This window comes from Lissotriton helveticus, chromosome 4_1, assembly GCF_964261635.1.
Source record: "Lissotriton helveticus chromosome 4_1, aLisHel1.1, whole genome shotgun sequence".
Taxonomy (NCBI): Eukaryota; Metazoa; Chordata; class Amphibia; order Caudata; family Salamandridae; genus Lissotriton; species Lissotriton helveticus.
The window spans coordinates 1,692,674,406-1,692,688,798 of NC_136063.1; the positions used below are offsets into that span (position 1 = coordinate 1,692,674,406).

The following is a 14,393-nucleotide window of genomic DNA, read 5'->3' on the forward strand; positions in this document are numbered from 1 at the left end:
TTCGAACGGAAGGCACCGTCTGTCCTGAGGGGTGTACCAGACAGGCATCTCTCCAGCCAGGCAGACCCCTGCAGCACCCGTTAAGCTCCAAAGCCTATACATTCCCAAGATGCCACAGGTCAGTATGCAAATCAGACAGCCCTGGCCACACCCTCCCTGTGGCTGGCCTCTGCTTTTTTCCGTACGTGCAGCTCAGTTTTTTCTTACCCAGATCCAGACTTCCATTTTAGCAAAAAGGTGGGTTGCAATGGGTCCAGGATGCCATTTGGAAACAAAGCCTGCAGGCCTGTCAAAGGAGACTTCCTGCCGCACGCCATGTGGTCAGAAGCCTACAAAAGGAATTGCACTTTGGAATACAGGGTCTCACTTGCTCAAGAGCCTTGCACAAGTGACTTTCCTCCCGCTGTGGAAAGCAGCTATAAAGGGACCTTGCGAAAATGATATTTGGAGCTATACTGCGTGATGCTAGGCAAACTGTGAGTCAGAAAGCAACTTCATTTTGAGAAGCCTGGGACCTACGGGAAGGAAAATTTTCAAGGGCAGAAGAAGGACTTTTCCCTGACCGGGAATCGAACCCGGGCCGCGGCGGTGAGAGCGCCGAATCCTAACCACTAGACCACTAGGGAGCCCAGTGCCATGCAGCAAAAGTTCATACACTGCTTTCCGAATGACAAAGCTCATGGGGGCTGAAAGCTTATTTTTCTCTACAGCACATATGAATCAGAACTTGAAAAAATCCTCATAATGCCACCCGACTGTCTGTCACTTCCAAGCACAGGCCATCCTCTCCCCCTTGCTACTGAACCGATGAATTCCTGTACAATCGGGATCCACGGGAAAACACAAGAGGGACACCTAGTGGCTGCTGATGGCGCACAGACAGCTGGAACACTTTCTCAACCCTGTCTCGTAATTCAGCGTGCTGGAAGAATACATTGCGCTTAAGCGATTCAAGAGTGCAAGGGAGAAGAGTGCTCCAAAGTAGATGTATGCATCACAGCAGGGGTTTCCAGCAATTTACCTTTCTGGTGAGCTGGTACAGCACTTTACACACACATAGAGCACCAGACTGGGTGGAGGAGTGCGTGCGCATAAAGGTGGCTGAGGGCAATGGGAGCAAAACAACCTGGGGCACAGGGGACCAAGTCCCTTTCCTCCTCTTTCGTTCATGGGTAGGGGTACCTTTTTAAGGACCTTCGTTTAAAAAAGCTACTGGGACAAAACACTCAAATCTATGCTTTAGAGGTATCTTCCCTGACCGGGAATCGAACCCAGGCTGCGGCGGTGAAAGCGCCGAATCCTAGCCACTAGACCACCAGGGAGGAGATGCTCTTGTGTGCTTGCCTTGCTCACCCCCTTATTGTGACTAAGCTAATTCCAATATAAAAATTGCCCGTAAAGTCCGAGTGGGAGAAAGTTAGGTGTCACACAGTGTGTTTGTCATAAGCAATTACCTTTAGCCTCCTGCAAAAGCCTTTTAACTCCGCAAACAGCTCTTGCTGGACAGCCGGTGCTGCAGCAGCCAGCAGAAAAAGGGAGTTGAGTAAAGCTGGACCTTGGGTCTCACCAGGGTGGCCGAGTGATTAAGGCATTGGACTTAAGATCCAATGGACGTTTGGCCGCATGGGTTCGAGCCCCATTCCTGGTATGGGTTTTCAGCTGCTTTGTAAGAAAGTGCAGATGCTTTTGAAAAGCATTTTCCTGCGCCCTTCCACTGCCCCTCTCCAACAGTCCCCATTCAAGTCTCAGCTGTGGGGTCTGCTGCTACTCTGCTACCAGCATGGATGCTTCCCAAAGCAATGCAGTGCCATCTACGAAGATCCCCTGCTTAGAGAAATACACCTCCTATATCTTTTCCCACTGAAGGGAGCAGGAGGAAGTACTTGTTTCCTGGGGAACATGGGTCTGCCCCAGGAATTTTTTTAACCCGGCTCTTGTAGATTTCTCTCCTTTTTTGATTTCACCTACAAGCTCTCCCTTGCCAGAGGAGCAGGATCTGCTGATGCAGGCCCGGCTGGCTCAAACGTGCAAAGGCTTTTCCCCAAACCTCTGGGGGAAAATTGAGGAGAGTTCCCTGCCCCCACCTCCTCAACGGGCTTCCAAACGGGCAATGCCCTGACGGGTCCCCCACAACCCGTCCTGCCCACAGCCACACCCCTGTATATGAGGGTGACCCATGTCCCTCACCCTCCATGTTCGAACGGAAGGCACCGTCTGTCCTGAGGGGTGTACCAGACAGGCATCTCTCCAGCCAGGCAGACCCCTGCAACACCCGTTAAGCTCCAAAGCCTATACATTCCCAAGATGCCACAGGTCAGTATGCAAATCAGACAGCCCTGGCCACACCCTCCCTGTGGCTGGCCTCTGCTTTTTTCGGTACGTGCAGCTCAGTTTTTTCTTACCCAGATCCAGACTTCCATTTTAGCAAAAAGGTGGGTTGCAATGGGTCCAGGATGCCATTTGGAAACAAAGCCTGCAGGCCTGCCAAAGGAGACTTCCTGCCGCACGCCATTTGGTCAGAAGCCTACAAAAGGAATTGCACTTTGGAATACAGGGTCTCACTTGCTCAAGAGCCTTGCACAAGTGACTTTCCTCCCGCTGTGGAAAGCAGCTATAAAGGGACCTTGCGAAAATGATATTTGGAGCTATACTGCGTGATGCTAGGCAAACTGTGAGTCAGAAAGCAACTTCATTTTGAGAAGCCTGCGACCTACGGGAAGGAAAATTTTCAAGGGCAGAAGAAGGACTTTTCCCTGACCGGGAATCGAACCCGGGCCACGGCGGTGAGAGCGCCGAATCCTAACCACTAGACCACCAGGGAGCCCAGTGCCATGCAGCAAAAGTTCATACACTGCTTTCCGAATGACAAAGCTCATGGGGGCTGAAAGCTTATTTTTCTCTACAGCACATATGAATCAGAACTTGAAAAAATCCTCATAATGCCACCCGACTGTCTGTCACTTCCAAGCACAGGCCATCCTCTCCCCCTCGCTACTGAACCGATGAATTCCTGTACAATCGGGATCCACGGGAAAACACAAGAGGGACACCTAGTGGCTGCTGATGGCGCACAGACAGCTGGAACACTTTCTCAACCCTGTCTCGTGATTCAGCGTGCTGGAAGAATACATTGCGCTTAAGCGATTCAAGAGTGCAAGGGAGAAGAGTGCTCCAAAGTAGATGTATGCATCACAGCAGGGGTTTCCAGCAATTTACCTTTCTGGTGAGCTGGTACAGCACTTTACACACACATAGAGCACCAGACTGGGTGGAGGAGTGCGTGCGCATAAAGGTGGCTGAGGGCAATGGGAGCAAAACAACCTGGGGCACAGGGGACCAAGTCCCTTTCCTCCTCTTTCGTTCATGGGTAGGGGTACCTTTTTAAGGACCTTCGTTTAAAAAAGCTACTGGGACAAAACACTCAAATCTATGCTTTAGAGGTATCTTCCCTGACCGGGAATCGAACCCGGGCCGCGGCGGTGAAAGCGCCGAATCCTAGCCACTAGACCACCAGGGAGGAGATGCTTTTGTGTGCTTGCCTTGCTCACCCCCTTATTGTGACTAAGCTAATTCCAATATAAAAATTGCCCGTAAAGTCCGAGTGGGAGAAAGTTAGGTGTCACACAGTGTGTTTGTCATAAGCAATTACCTTTAGCCTCCTGCAAAAGCCTTTTAACTCCGCAAACAGCTCTTGCTGGACAGCCGGTGCTGCAGCAGCCAGCAGAAAAAGGGAGTTGAGTAAAGCTGGGACTTGGGTCTCACCAGGGTGGCCGAGTGATTAAGGCATTGGACTTAAGATCCAATGGACGTTTGTCCGCATGGGTTCGAGCCCCATTCCTGGTATGGGTTTTCAGCTGCTTTGTAAGAAAGTGCAGATGCTTTTGAAAAGCATTTTCCTGCGCCCTTCCACTGCCACTCTCCAACAGTCCCCATTCAAGTCTCAGCTGTGGGGTCTGCTGCTACTCTGCTACCAGCATGGATGCTTCCCAAAGCAATGCAGTGCCATCTACGCAGATCCCCTGCTTAGAGAAATACACCTCCTATATCTTTTCCCACTGAAGGGAGCAGGAGGAAGTACTTGTTTCCTGGGGAACATGGGTCTGCCCCTGGAATTTTTTAACCCGGCTCTTGTAGATTTCTCTCCTTTTTGGATTTCACCTACAAGCTCTCCCTTGCCAGAGGAGCAGGATCTGCTGATGCAGGCCCGGCTGGCTCAAACGTGCAAAGGCTTTTCCCCAAACTTCTGGGGGAAAATTGAGGAGAGTTCCCTGCCCCCGCCTCCTCAACAGGCTTCCAAACGGGCAATGCCCTGACGGGTCCCCCACAACCCGTCCTGCCCACAGCCACACCCCTGTATATGAGGGTGACCCATGTCCCTCACCCTCCATGTTCGAACGGAAGGCACCGTCTGTCCTGAGGGGTGTACCAGACAGGCATCTCTCCAGCCAGGCAGACCCCTGCAGCACCCGTTAAGCTCCAAAGCCTATACATTCCCAAGATGCCACAGGTCAGTATGCAAATCAGACAGCCCTGGCCACACCCTCCCTGTGGCTGGCCTCTGCTTTTTTCCGTACGTGCAGCTCAGTTTTTTCTTACCCAGATCCAGACTTCCATTTTAGCAAAAAGGTGGGTTGCAATGGGTCCAGGATGCCATTTGGAAACAAAGCCTGCAGGCCTGTCAAAGGAGACTTCCTGCCGCACGCCATGTGGTCAGAAGCCTACAAAAGGAATTGCACTTTGGAATACAGGGTCTCACTTGCTCAAGAGCCTTGCACAAGTGACTTTCCTCCCGCTGTGGAAAGCAGCTATAAAGGGACCTTGCGAAAATGATATTTGGAGCTATACTGCGTGATGCTAGGCAAACTGTGAGTCAGAAAGCAACTTCATTTTGAGAAGCCTGCGACCTACGGGAAATAAAATTTTCAAGGGCAGAAGAAGGACTTTTCCCTGACCGGGAATCGAACCCAGGCCGCGGCGGTGAGAGCGCCGAATCCTAACCACTAGACCACCAGGGAGCCCAGTGCCATGCAGCAAAAGTTCATACACTGCTTTCCGAATGACAAAGCTCATGGGGGCTGAAAGCTTATTTTTCTCTACAGCACATATGAATCAGAACTTGAAAAAATCCTCATAATGCCACCCGACTGTCTGTCACTTCCAAGCACAGGCCATCCTCTCCCCCTTGCTACTGAACCGATGAATTCCTGTACAATCGGGATCCACGGGAAAACACAAGAGGGACACCTAGTGGCTGCTGATGGCGCACAGACAGCTGGAACACTTTCTCAACCCTGTCTCGTGATTCAGCGTGCTGGAAGAATACATTGCGCTTAAGCGATTCAAGAGTGCAAGGGAGAAGAGTGCTCCAAAGTAGATGTATGCATCACAGCAGGGGTTTCCAGCAATTTACCTTTCTGGTGAGCTGGTACAGCACTTTACACACACATAGAGCACCAGACTGGGTGGAGGAGTGCGTGCGCATAAAGGTGGCTGAGGGCAATGGGAGCAAAACAACCTGGGGCACAGGGGACCAAGTCCCTTTCCTCCTCTTTCGTTCATGGGTAGGGGTACCTTTTTAAGGACCTTCGTTTAAAAAAGCTACTGGGACAAAACACTCAAATCTATGCTTTAGAGGTATCTTCCCTGACCGGGAATCGAACCCGGGCCGCGGCGGTGAAAGCGCCGAATCCTAGCCACTAGACCACCAGGGAGGAGATGCTTTTGTGTGCTTGCCTTGCTCACCCCCTTATTGTGACTAAGCTAATTCCAATATAAAAATTGCCCGTAAAGTCCGAGTGGGAGAAAGTTAGGTGTCACACAGTGTGTTTGTCATAAGCAATTACCTTTAGCCTCCTGCAAAAGCCTTTTAACTCCGCAAACAGCTCTTGCTGGACAGCCGGTGCTGCAGCAGCCAGCAGAAAAAGGGAGTTGAGTAAAGCTGGGACTTGGGGCTCACCAGGGTGGCCGAGTGATTAAGGCATTGGACTTAAGATCCAATGGACGTTTGTCTGCATGGGTTCGAGCCCCATTCCTGGTATGGGTTTTCAGCTGCTTTGTAAGAAAGTGCAGATGCTTTTGAAAAGCATTTTCCTGCGCCCTTCCACTGCCACTCTCCAACAGTCCCCATTCAAGTCTCAGCTGTGGGGTCTGCTGCTACTCTGCTACCAGCATGGATGCTTCCCAAAGCAATGCAGTGCCATCTACGCAGATCCCCTGCTTAGAGAAATACACCTCCTATATCTTTTCCCACTGAAGGGAGCAGGAGGAAGTACTTGTTTCCTGGGGAACATGGGTCTGCCCCTGGAATTTTTTAACCCGGCTCTTGTAGATTTCTCTCCTTTTTGGATTTCACCTACAAGCTCTCCCTTGCCAGAGGAGCAGGATCTGCTGATGCAGGCCCGGCTGGCTCAAACGTGCAAAGGCTTTTCCCCAAACCTCTGGGGGAAAATTGAGGAGAGTTCCCTGCCCCCGCCTCCTCAACGGGCTTCCAAACGGGCAATGCCCTGACGGGTCCCCCACAACCCGTCCTGCCCACTGCCACACCCCTGTATATGAGGGTGACCCATGTCCCTCACCCTCCATGTTCGAACGGAAGGCACCGTCTGTCCTGAGGGGTGTACCAGACAGGCATCTCTCCAGCCAGGCAGACCCCTGCAGCACCCGTTAAGCTCCAAAGCCTATACATTCCCAAGATGCCACAGGTCAGTATGCAAATCAGACAGCCCTGGCCACACCCTCCCTGTGGCTGGCCTCTGCTTTTTTCCGTACGTGCAGCTCAGTTTTTTCTTACCCAGATCCAGACTTCCATTTTAGCAAAAAGGTGGGTTGCAATGGGTCCAGGATGCCATTTGGAAACAAAGCCTGCAGGCCTGTCAAAGGAGACTTCCTGCCGCACGCCATGTGGTCAGAAGCCTACAAAAGGAATTGCACTTTGGAATACAGGGTCTCACTTGCTCAAGAGCCTTGCACAAGTGACTTTCCTCCCGCTGTGGAAAGCAGCTATAAAGGGACCTTGCGAAAATGATATTTGGAGCTATACCGCGTGATGCTAGGCAAACTGTGAGTCAGAAAGCAACTTCATTTTGAGAAGCCTGCGACCTACGGGAAATAAAATTTTCAAGGGCAGAAGAAGGACTTTTCCCTGACCGGGAATCCAACCCGGGCCGCGGCGGTGAGAGCGCCGAATCCTAACCACTAGACCACCAGGGAGCCCAGTGCCATGCAGCAAAAGTTCATACACTGCTTTCCGAATGACAAAGCTCATGGGGGCTGAAAGCTTATTTTTCTCTACAGCACATATGAATCAGAACTTGAAAAAATCCTCATAATGCCACCCGACTGTCTGTCACTTCCAAGCACAGGCCATCCTCTCCCCCTTGCTACTGAACCGATGAATTCCTGTACAATCGGGATCCACGGGAAAACACAAGAGGGACACCTAGTGGCTGCTGATGGCGCACAGACAGCTGGAACACTTTCTCAACCCTGTCTCGTGATTCAGCGTGCTGGAAGAATACATTGCGCTTAAGCGATTCAAGAGTGCAAGGGAGAAGAGTGCTCCAAAGTAGATGTATGCATCACAGCAGGGGTTTCCAGCAATTTACCTTTCTGGTGAGCTGGTACAGCACTTTACACACACATAGAGCACCAGACTGGGTGGAGGAGTGCGGGCGCATAAAGGTGGCTGAGGGCAATGGGAGCAAAACAACCTGGGGCACAGGGGACCAAGTCCCTTTCCTCCTCTTTCGTTCATGGGTAGGGGTACCTTTTTAAGGACCCTCGTTTAAAAAAGCTACTGGGACAAAACACTCAAATCTATGCTTTAGAGGTATCTTCCCTGACCGGGAATCGAACCCGGGCCGCGGCGGTGAAAGCGCCGAATCCTAGCCACTAGACCACCAGGGAGGAGATGCTCTTGTGTGCTTGCCTTGCTCACCCCCTTATTGTGATTAAGCTAATTCCAATATAAAAATTGCCCGTAAAGTCCGAGTGGGAGAAAGTTAGGTGTCACACAGTGTGTTTGTCATAAGCAATTACCTTTAGCCTCCTGCAAAAGCCTTTTAACTCCGCAAACAGCTCTTGCTGGACAGCCGGTGCTGCAGCAGCCAGCAGAAAAAGGGAGTTGAGTAAAGCTGGGCCTTGGGTCTCACCAGGGTGGCCGAGTGATTAAGGCATTGGACTTAAGATCCAATGGACGTTTGGCCGCATGGGTTCGAGCCCCATTCCTGGTATGGGTTTTCAGCTGCTTTGTAAGAAAGTGCAGATGCTTTTGAAAAGCATTTTCCTGCGCCCTTCCACTGCCCCTCTCCAACAGTCCCCATTCAAGTCTCAGCTGTGGGGTCTGCTGCTACTCTGCTACCAGCATGGATGCTTCCCAAAGCAATGCAGTGCCATCTACGCAGATCCCCTGCTTAGAGAAATACACCTCCTATATCTTTTCCCACTGAAGGGAGCAGGAGGAAGTACTTGTTTCCTGGGGAACATGGGTCTGCCCCTGGAATTTTTTTAACCCGGCTCTTGTAGATTTCTCTCCTTTTTTTATTTCACCTACAAGCTCTCCCTTGCCAGAGGAGCAGGATCTGCTGATGCAGGCCCGGCTGGCTCAAACGTGCAAAGGCTTTTCCCCAAACCTCTGGGGGAAAATTGAGGAGAGTTCCCTGCCCCCGCCTCCTCAACGGGCTTCCAAACGGGCAATGCCCTGACGGGTCCCCCACAACCCGTCCTGCCCACAGCCACACCCCTGTATATGAGGGTGACCCATGTCCCTCACCCTCCATGTTCGAACGGAAGGCACCGTCTGTCCTGAGGGGTGTACCAGACAGGCATCTCTCCAGCCAGGCAGACCCCTGCAGCACCCGTTAAGCTCCAAAGCCTATACATTCCCAAGATGCCACAGGTCAGTATGCAAATCAGACAGCCCTGGCCACACCCTCCCTGTGGCTGGCCTCTGCTTTTTTCCGTACGTGCAGCTCAGCTTTTTCTTACCCAGATCCAGACTTCCATTTTAGCAAAAAGGTGGGTTGCAATGGGTCCAGGATGCCATTTGGAAACAAAGCCTGCAGGCCTGTCAAAGGAGACTTCCTGCCGCACGCCATGTGGTCAGAAGCCTACAAAAGGAATTGCACTTTGGAATACAGGGTCTCACTTGCTCAAGAGCCTTGCACAAGTGACTTTCCTCCCGCTGTGGAAAGCAGCTATAAAGGGACCTTGCGAAAATGATATTTGGAGCTATACTGCGTGATGCTAGGCAAACTGTGAGTCAGAAAGCAACTTCATTTTGAGAAGCCTGCGACCTACGGGAAGGAAAATTTTCAAGGGCAGAAGAAGGACTTTTCCCTGAACGGGAATCGAACCCGGGCCGCGGCGGTGAGAGCGCTGAATCCTAACCACTAGACCACCAGGGAGCCCAGTGCCATGCAGCAAAAGTTCATACACTGCTTTCCTAATGACAAAGCTCATGGGGGCTGAAAGCTTATTTTTCTCTACAGCACATATGAATCAGAACTTGAAAAAATCCTCATAATGCCACCCGACTGTCTGTCACTTCCAAGCACAGGCCATCCTCTCCCCCTTGCTACTGAACCGATGAATTCCTGTACAATCGGGATCCACGGGAAAACACAAGAGGGACACCTAGTGGCTGCTGATGGCGCACAGACAGCTGGAACACTTTCTCAACCCTGTCTCGTGATTCAGCGTGCTGGAAGAATACATTGCGCTTAAGCGATTCAAGAGTGCAAGGGAGAAGAGTGCTCCAAAGTAGATGTATGCATCACAGCAGGGGTTTCCAGCAATTTACCTTTCTGGTGAGCTGGTACAGCACTTTACACACACATAGAGCACCAGACTGGGTGGAGGAGTGCGTGCGCATAAAGGTGGCTGAGGGCAATGGGAGCAAAACAACCTGGGGCACAGGGGACCAAGTCCCTTTCCTCCTCTTTCGTTCATGGGTAGGGGTACCTTTTTAAGGACCTTCGTTTAAAAAAGCTACTGGGACAAAACACTCAAATCTATGCTTTAGAGGTATCTTCCCTGACCGGGAATCGAACCCGGGCCGCGGCGGTGAAAGCGCTGAATCCTAGCCACTAGACCACCAGGGAGGAGATGCTCTTGTGTGCTTGCCTTGCTCACCCCCTTATTGTGACTAAGCTAATTCCAATATAAAAATTGCCCGTAAAGTCCGAGTGGGAGAAAGTTAGGTGTCACACAGTGTGTTTGTCATAAGCAATTACCTTTAGCCTCCTGCAAAAGCCTTTTAACTCCGCAAACAGCTCTTGCTGGACAGCCGGTGCTGCAGCAGCCAGCAGAAAAAGGGAGTTGAGTAAAGCTGGGCCTTGGGTCTCACCAGGGTGGCCGAGTGATTAAGGCATTGGACTTAAGATCCAATGGACGTTTGGCCGCATGGGTTCGAGCCCCATTCCTGGTATGGGTTTTCAGCTGCTTTGTAAGAAAGTGCAGATGCTTTTGAAAAGCATTTTCCTGCGCCCTTCCACTGCCCCTCTCCAACAGTCCCCATTCAAGTCTCAGCTGTGGGGTCTGCTGCTACTCTGCTACCAGCATGGATGCTTCCCAAAGCAATGCAGTGCCATCTACGCAGATCCCCTGCTTAGAGAAATACACCTCCTATATCTTTTCCCACTGAAGGGAGCAGGAGGAAGTACTTGTTTCCTGGGGAACATGGGTCTGCCCCTGGAATTTTTTTAACCCGGCTCTTGTAGATTTCTCTCCTTTTTTTATTTCACCTACAAGCTCTCCCTTGCCAGAGGAGCAGGATCTGCTGATGCAGGCCCGGCTGGCTCAAACGTGCAAAGGCTTTTCCCCAAACCTCTGGGGGAAAATTGAGGAGAGTTCCCTGCCCCCGCCTCCTCAACGGGCTTCCAAACGGGCAATGCCCTGACGGGTCCCCCACAACCCGTCCTGCCCACAGCCACACCCCTGTATATGAGGGTGACCCATGTCCCTCACCCTCCATGTTCGAACGGAAGGCACCGTCTGTCCTGAGGGGTGTACCAGACAGGCATCTCTCCAGCCAGGCAGACCCCTGCAGCACCCGTTAAGCTCCAAAGCCTATACATTCCCAAGATGCCACAGGTCAGTATGCAAATCAGACAGCCCTGGCCACACCCTCCCTGTGGCTGGCCTCTGCTTTTTTCCGTACGTGCAGCTCAGCTTTTTCTTACCCAGATCCAGACTTCCATTTTAGCAAAAAGGTGGGTTGCAATGGGTCCAGGATGCCATTTGGAAACAAAGCCTGCAGGCCTGTCAAAGGAGACTTCCTGCCGCACGCCATGTGGTCAGAAGCCTACAAAAGGAATTGCACTTTGGAATACAGGGTCTCACTTGCTCAAGAGCCTTGCACAAGTGACTTTCCTCCCGCTGTGGAAAGCAGCTATAAAGGGACCTTGCGAAAATGATATTTGGAGCTATACTGCGTGATGCTAGGCAAACTGTGAGTCAGAAAGCAACTTCATTTTGAGAAGCCTGCGACCTACGGGAAGGAAAATTTTCAAGGGCAGAAGAAGGACTTTTCCCTGAACGGGAATCGAACCCGGGCCGCGGCGGTGAGAGCGCCGAATCCTAACCACTAGACCACCAGGGAGCCCAGTGCCATGCAGCAAAAGTTCATACACTGCTTTCCGAATGACAAAGCTCATGGGGGCTGAAAGCTTATTTTTCTCTACAGCACATATGAATCAGAACTTGAAAAAATCCTCATAATGCCACCCGACTGTCTGTCACTTCCAAGCACAGGCCATCCTCTCCCCCTTGCTACTGAACCGATGAATTCCTGTACAATCGGGATCCACGGGAAAACACAAGAGGGACACCTAGTGGCTGCTGATGGCGCACAGACAGCTGGAACACTTTCTCAACCCTGTCTCGTGATTCAGCGTGCTGGAAGAATACATTGCGCTTAAGCGATTCAAGAGTGCAAGGGAGAAGAGTGCTCCAAAGTAGATGTATGCATCACAGCAGGGGTTTCCAGCAATTTACCTTTCTGGTGAGCTGGTACAGCACTTTACACACACATAGAGCACCAGACTGGGTGGAGGAGTGCGTGCGCATAAAGGTGGCTGAGGGCAATGGGACCAAACAACCTGGGGCACAGGGGACCAAGTCCCTTTCCTCCTCTTTCGTTCATGGGTAGGGGTACCTTTTTAAGGACCTTCGTTTAAAAAAGCTACTGGGACAAAACACTCAAATCTATGCTTTAGAGGTATCTTCCCTGACCGGGAATCGAACCCGGGCCGCGGCGGTGAAAGCGCTGAATCCTAGCCACTAGACCACCAGGGAGGAGATGCTCTTGTGTGCTTGCCTTGCTCACCCCCTTATTGTGACTAAGCTAATTCCAATATAAAAATTGCCCGTAAAGTCCGAGTGGGAGAAAGTTAGGTGTCACACAGTGTGTTTGTCATAAGCAATTACCTTTAGCCTCCTGCAAAAGCCTTTTAACTCCGCAAACAGCTCTTGCTGGACAGCCGGTGCTGCAGCAGCCAGCAGAAAAAAGGAGTTGAGTAAAGCTGGGCCTTGGGTCTCACCAGGGTGGCCGAGTGATTATGGCATTGGACTTAAGATCCAATGGACGTTTGGCCGCATGGGTTCGAGCCCCATTCCTGGTATGGGTTTTCAGCTGCTTTGAAAGAAAGTGCAGATGCTTTTGAAAAGCATTTTCCTGCGCCCTTCCACTGCCCCTCTCCAACAGTCCCCATTCAAGTCTCAGCTGTGGGGTCTGCTGCTACTCTGCTACCAGCATGGATGCTTCCCAAAGCAATGCAGTGCCATCTACGCAGATCCCCTGCTTAGAGAAATACACCTCCTATATCTTTTCCCACTGAAGGGAGCAGGAGGAAGTACTTGTTTCCTGGGGAACATGAGTCTGCCCCTGGAATTTTTTAACCCGGCTCTTGTAGATTTCTCTCCTTTTTTGATTTCACCTACAAGCTCTCCCTTGCCAGAGGAGCAGGATCTGCTGATGCAGGCCCGACTGGCTCAAACGTGCAAAGGCTTTTCCCCAAACCTCTGGGGGAAAATTGAGGAGAGTTCCCTGCCCCTGCCTCCTCAACGGGCTTCCAAACGGGCAATGCCCTGACGGGTCCCCCACAACCCGTCCTGCCCACAGCCACACCCCTGTATATGAGGGTGACCCATGTCCCTCACCCTCCATGTTCGAACGGAAGGCACCGTCTGTCCTGAGGGGTGTACCAGACAGGCATCTCTCCAGCCAGGCAGACCCCTGCAGAACCCGTTAAGCTCCAAAGCCTATACATTCCCAAGATGCCACAGGTCAGTATGCAAATCAGACAGCCCTGGCCACACCCTCCCTGTGGCTGGCCTCTGCTTTTTTCCGTACGTGCAGCTCAGTTTTTTCTTACCCAGATCCAGACTTCCATTTTAGCAAAAAGGTGGGTTGCAATGGGTCCAGGATGCCATTTGGAAACAAAGCCTGCAGGCCTGTCAAAGGAGACTTCCTGCCGCACGCCATGTGGTCAGAAGCCTACAAAAGGAATTGCACTTTGGAATACAGGGTCTCACTTGCTCAAGAGCCTTGCACAAGTGACTTTCCTCCCGCTGTGGAAAGCAGCTATAAAGGGACCTTGCGAAAATGATATTTGGAGCTATACTGCGTGATGCTAGGCAAACTGTGAGTCAGAAAGCAACTTCATTTTGAGAAGCCTGCGACCTACGGGAAGGAAAATTTTCAAGGGCAGAAGAAGGACTTTTCCCTGACCAAGAAACGAACCCGGGCCGCGGCGGTGAGAGCGCCGAATCCTAACCACTAGACCACCAGGGAGCCCAGTGCCATGCAGCAAAAGTTCATACACTGCTTTCCGAATGACAAAGCTCATGGGGGCTGAAAGCTTATTTTTCTCTACAGCACATATGAATCAGAACTTGAAAAAATCCTCATAATGCCACCCGACTGTCTGTCACTTCCAAGCACAGGCCATCCTCTCCCCCTTGCTACTGAACCGATGAATTCCTGTACAATCGGGATCCACGGGAAAACACAAGAGGGACACCTAGTGGCTGCTGATGGCGCACAGACAGCTGGAACACTTTCTCAACCCTGTCTCGTGATTCAGCGTGCTGGAAGAATACATTGCGCTTAAGCGATTCAAGAGTGCAAGGGAGAAGAGTGCTCCAAAGTAGATGTATGCATCACAGCAGGGGTTTCCAGCAATTTACCTTTCTGGTGAGCTGGTACAGCACTTTACATACACATAGAGCACCAGACTGGGTGGAGGAGTGCGTGCGCATAAAGGTGGCTGAGGGCAATGGGAGCAAAACAACCTGGGGCACAGGGGACCAAATCCCTTTCCTCCTCTTTCGTTCATGGGTAGGGGTACCTTTTTAAGGACCTTCGTTTAAAAAAGCTACTGGGACAAAACACT

General features: G+C 51.4%; 18 non-coding genes across 18 annotated transcripts; 6 read left to right on the forward strand and 12 right to left on the reverse strand.

Moving 5' to 3' along the window:
* Positions 1-554: 554 nt before the first annotated feature.
* On the reverse strand, positions 555-626 carry TRNAE-CUC (transfer RNA glutamic acid (anticodon CUC)). The gene has a single exon. It is a non-coding gene; the product is annotated as a tRNA-Glu (tRNA).
* A 624-nt stretch (positions 627-1,250) lies between these two features.
* On the reverse strand, positions 1,251-1,322 carry TRNAE-UUC (transfer RNA glutamic acid (anticodon UUC)). Its single transcript has one exon. It is a non-coding gene; the product is annotated as a tRNA-Glu (tRNA).
* Positions 1,323-1,565: 243 nt separating this feature from the next.
* Positions 1,566-1,648, forward strand: TRNAL-UAA (transfer RNA leucine (anticodon UAA)). The gene has a single exon. It is a non-coding gene; the product is annotated as a tRNA-Leu (tRNA).
* A 1,101-nt stretch (positions 1,649-2,749) lies between these two features.
* On the reverse strand, positions 2,750-2,821 carry TRNAE-CUC (transfer RNA glutamic acid (anticodon CUC)). The gene has a single exon. It is a non-coding gene; the product is annotated as a tRNA-Glu (tRNA).
* Positions 2,822-3,445: 624 nt separating this feature from the next.
* Positions 3,446-3,517, reverse strand: TRNAE-UUC (transfer RNA glutamic acid (anticodon UUC)). Its single transcript has one exon. It is a non-coding gene; the product is annotated as a tRNA-Glu (tRNA).
* Positions 3,518-3,760: 243 nt separating this feature from the next.
* On the forward strand, positions 3,761-3,843 carry TRNAL-UAA (transfer RNA leucine (anticodon UAA)). Its single transcript has one exon. It is a non-coding gene; the product is annotated as a tRNA-Leu (tRNA).
* A 1,100-nt stretch (positions 3,844-4,943) lies between these two features.
* TRNAE-CUC (transfer RNA glutamic acid (anticodon CUC)) lies at positions 4,944-5,015 on the reverse strand. The gene has a single exon. It is a non-coding gene; the product is annotated as a tRNA-Glu (tRNA).
* Positions 5,016-5,639: 624 nt separating this feature from the next.
* TRNAE-UUC (transfer RNA glutamic acid (anticodon UUC)) lies at positions 5,640-5,711 on the reverse strand. The gene has a single exon. It is a non-coding gene; the product is annotated as a tRNA-Glu (tRNA).
* A 243-nt stretch (positions 5,712-5,954) lies between these two features.
* On the forward strand, positions 5,955-6,037 carry TRNAL-UAA (transfer RNA leucine (anticodon UAA)). The gene has a single exon. It is a non-coding gene; the product is annotated as a tRNA-Leu (tRNA).
* A 1,100-nt stretch (positions 6,038-7,137) lies between these two features.
* TRNAE-CUC (transfer RNA glutamic acid (anticodon CUC)) lies at positions 7,138-7,209 on the reverse strand. Its single transcript has one exon. It is a non-coding gene; the product is annotated as a tRNA-Glu (tRNA).
* A 624-nt stretch (positions 7,210-7,833) lies between these two features.
* Positions 7,834-7,905, reverse strand: TRNAE-UUC (transfer RNA glutamic acid (anticodon UUC)). The gene has a single exon. It is a non-coding gene; the product is annotated as a tRNA-Glu (tRNA).
* A 243-nt stretch (positions 7,906-8,148) lies between these two features.
* TRNAL-UAA (transfer RNA leucine (anticodon UAA)) lies at positions 8,149-8,231 on the forward strand. The gene has a single exon. It is a non-coding gene; the product is annotated as a tRNA-Leu (tRNA).
* A 1,101-nt stretch (positions 8,232-9,332) lies between these two features.
* TRNAE-CUC (transfer RNA glutamic acid (anticodon CUC)) lies at positions 9,333-9,404 on the reverse strand. The gene has a single exon. It is a non-coding gene; the product is annotated as a tRNA-Glu (tRNA).
* Positions 9,405-10,028: 624 nt separating this feature from the next.
* Positions 10,029-10,100, reverse strand: TRNAE-UUC (transfer RNA glutamic acid (anticodon UUC)). The gene has a single exon. It is a non-coding gene; the product is annotated as a tRNA-Glu (tRNA).
* Positions 10,101-10,343: 243 nt separating this feature from the next.
* On the forward strand, positions 10,344-10,426 carry TRNAL-UAA (transfer RNA leucine (anticodon UAA)). The gene has a single exon. It is a non-coding gene; the product is annotated as a tRNA-Leu (tRNA).
* A 1,101-nt stretch (positions 10,427-11,527) lies between these two features.
* On the reverse strand, positions 11,528-11,599 carry TRNAE-CUC (transfer RNA glutamic acid (anticodon CUC)). Its single transcript has one exon. It is a non-coding gene; the product is annotated as a tRNA-Glu (tRNA).
* A 623-nt stretch (positions 11,600-12,222) lies between these two features.
* Positions 12,223-12,294, reverse strand: TRNAE-UUC (transfer RNA glutamic acid (anticodon UUC)). The gene has a single exon. It is a non-coding gene; the product is annotated as a tRNA-Glu (tRNA).
* Positions 12,295-12,537: 243 nt separating this feature from the next.
* Positions 12,538-12,620, forward strand: TRNAL-UAA (transfer RNA leucine (anticodon UAA)). Its single transcript has one exon. It is a non-coding gene; the product is annotated as a tRNA-Leu (tRNA).
* Positions 12,621-14,393: the final 1,773 nt, after the last annotated feature.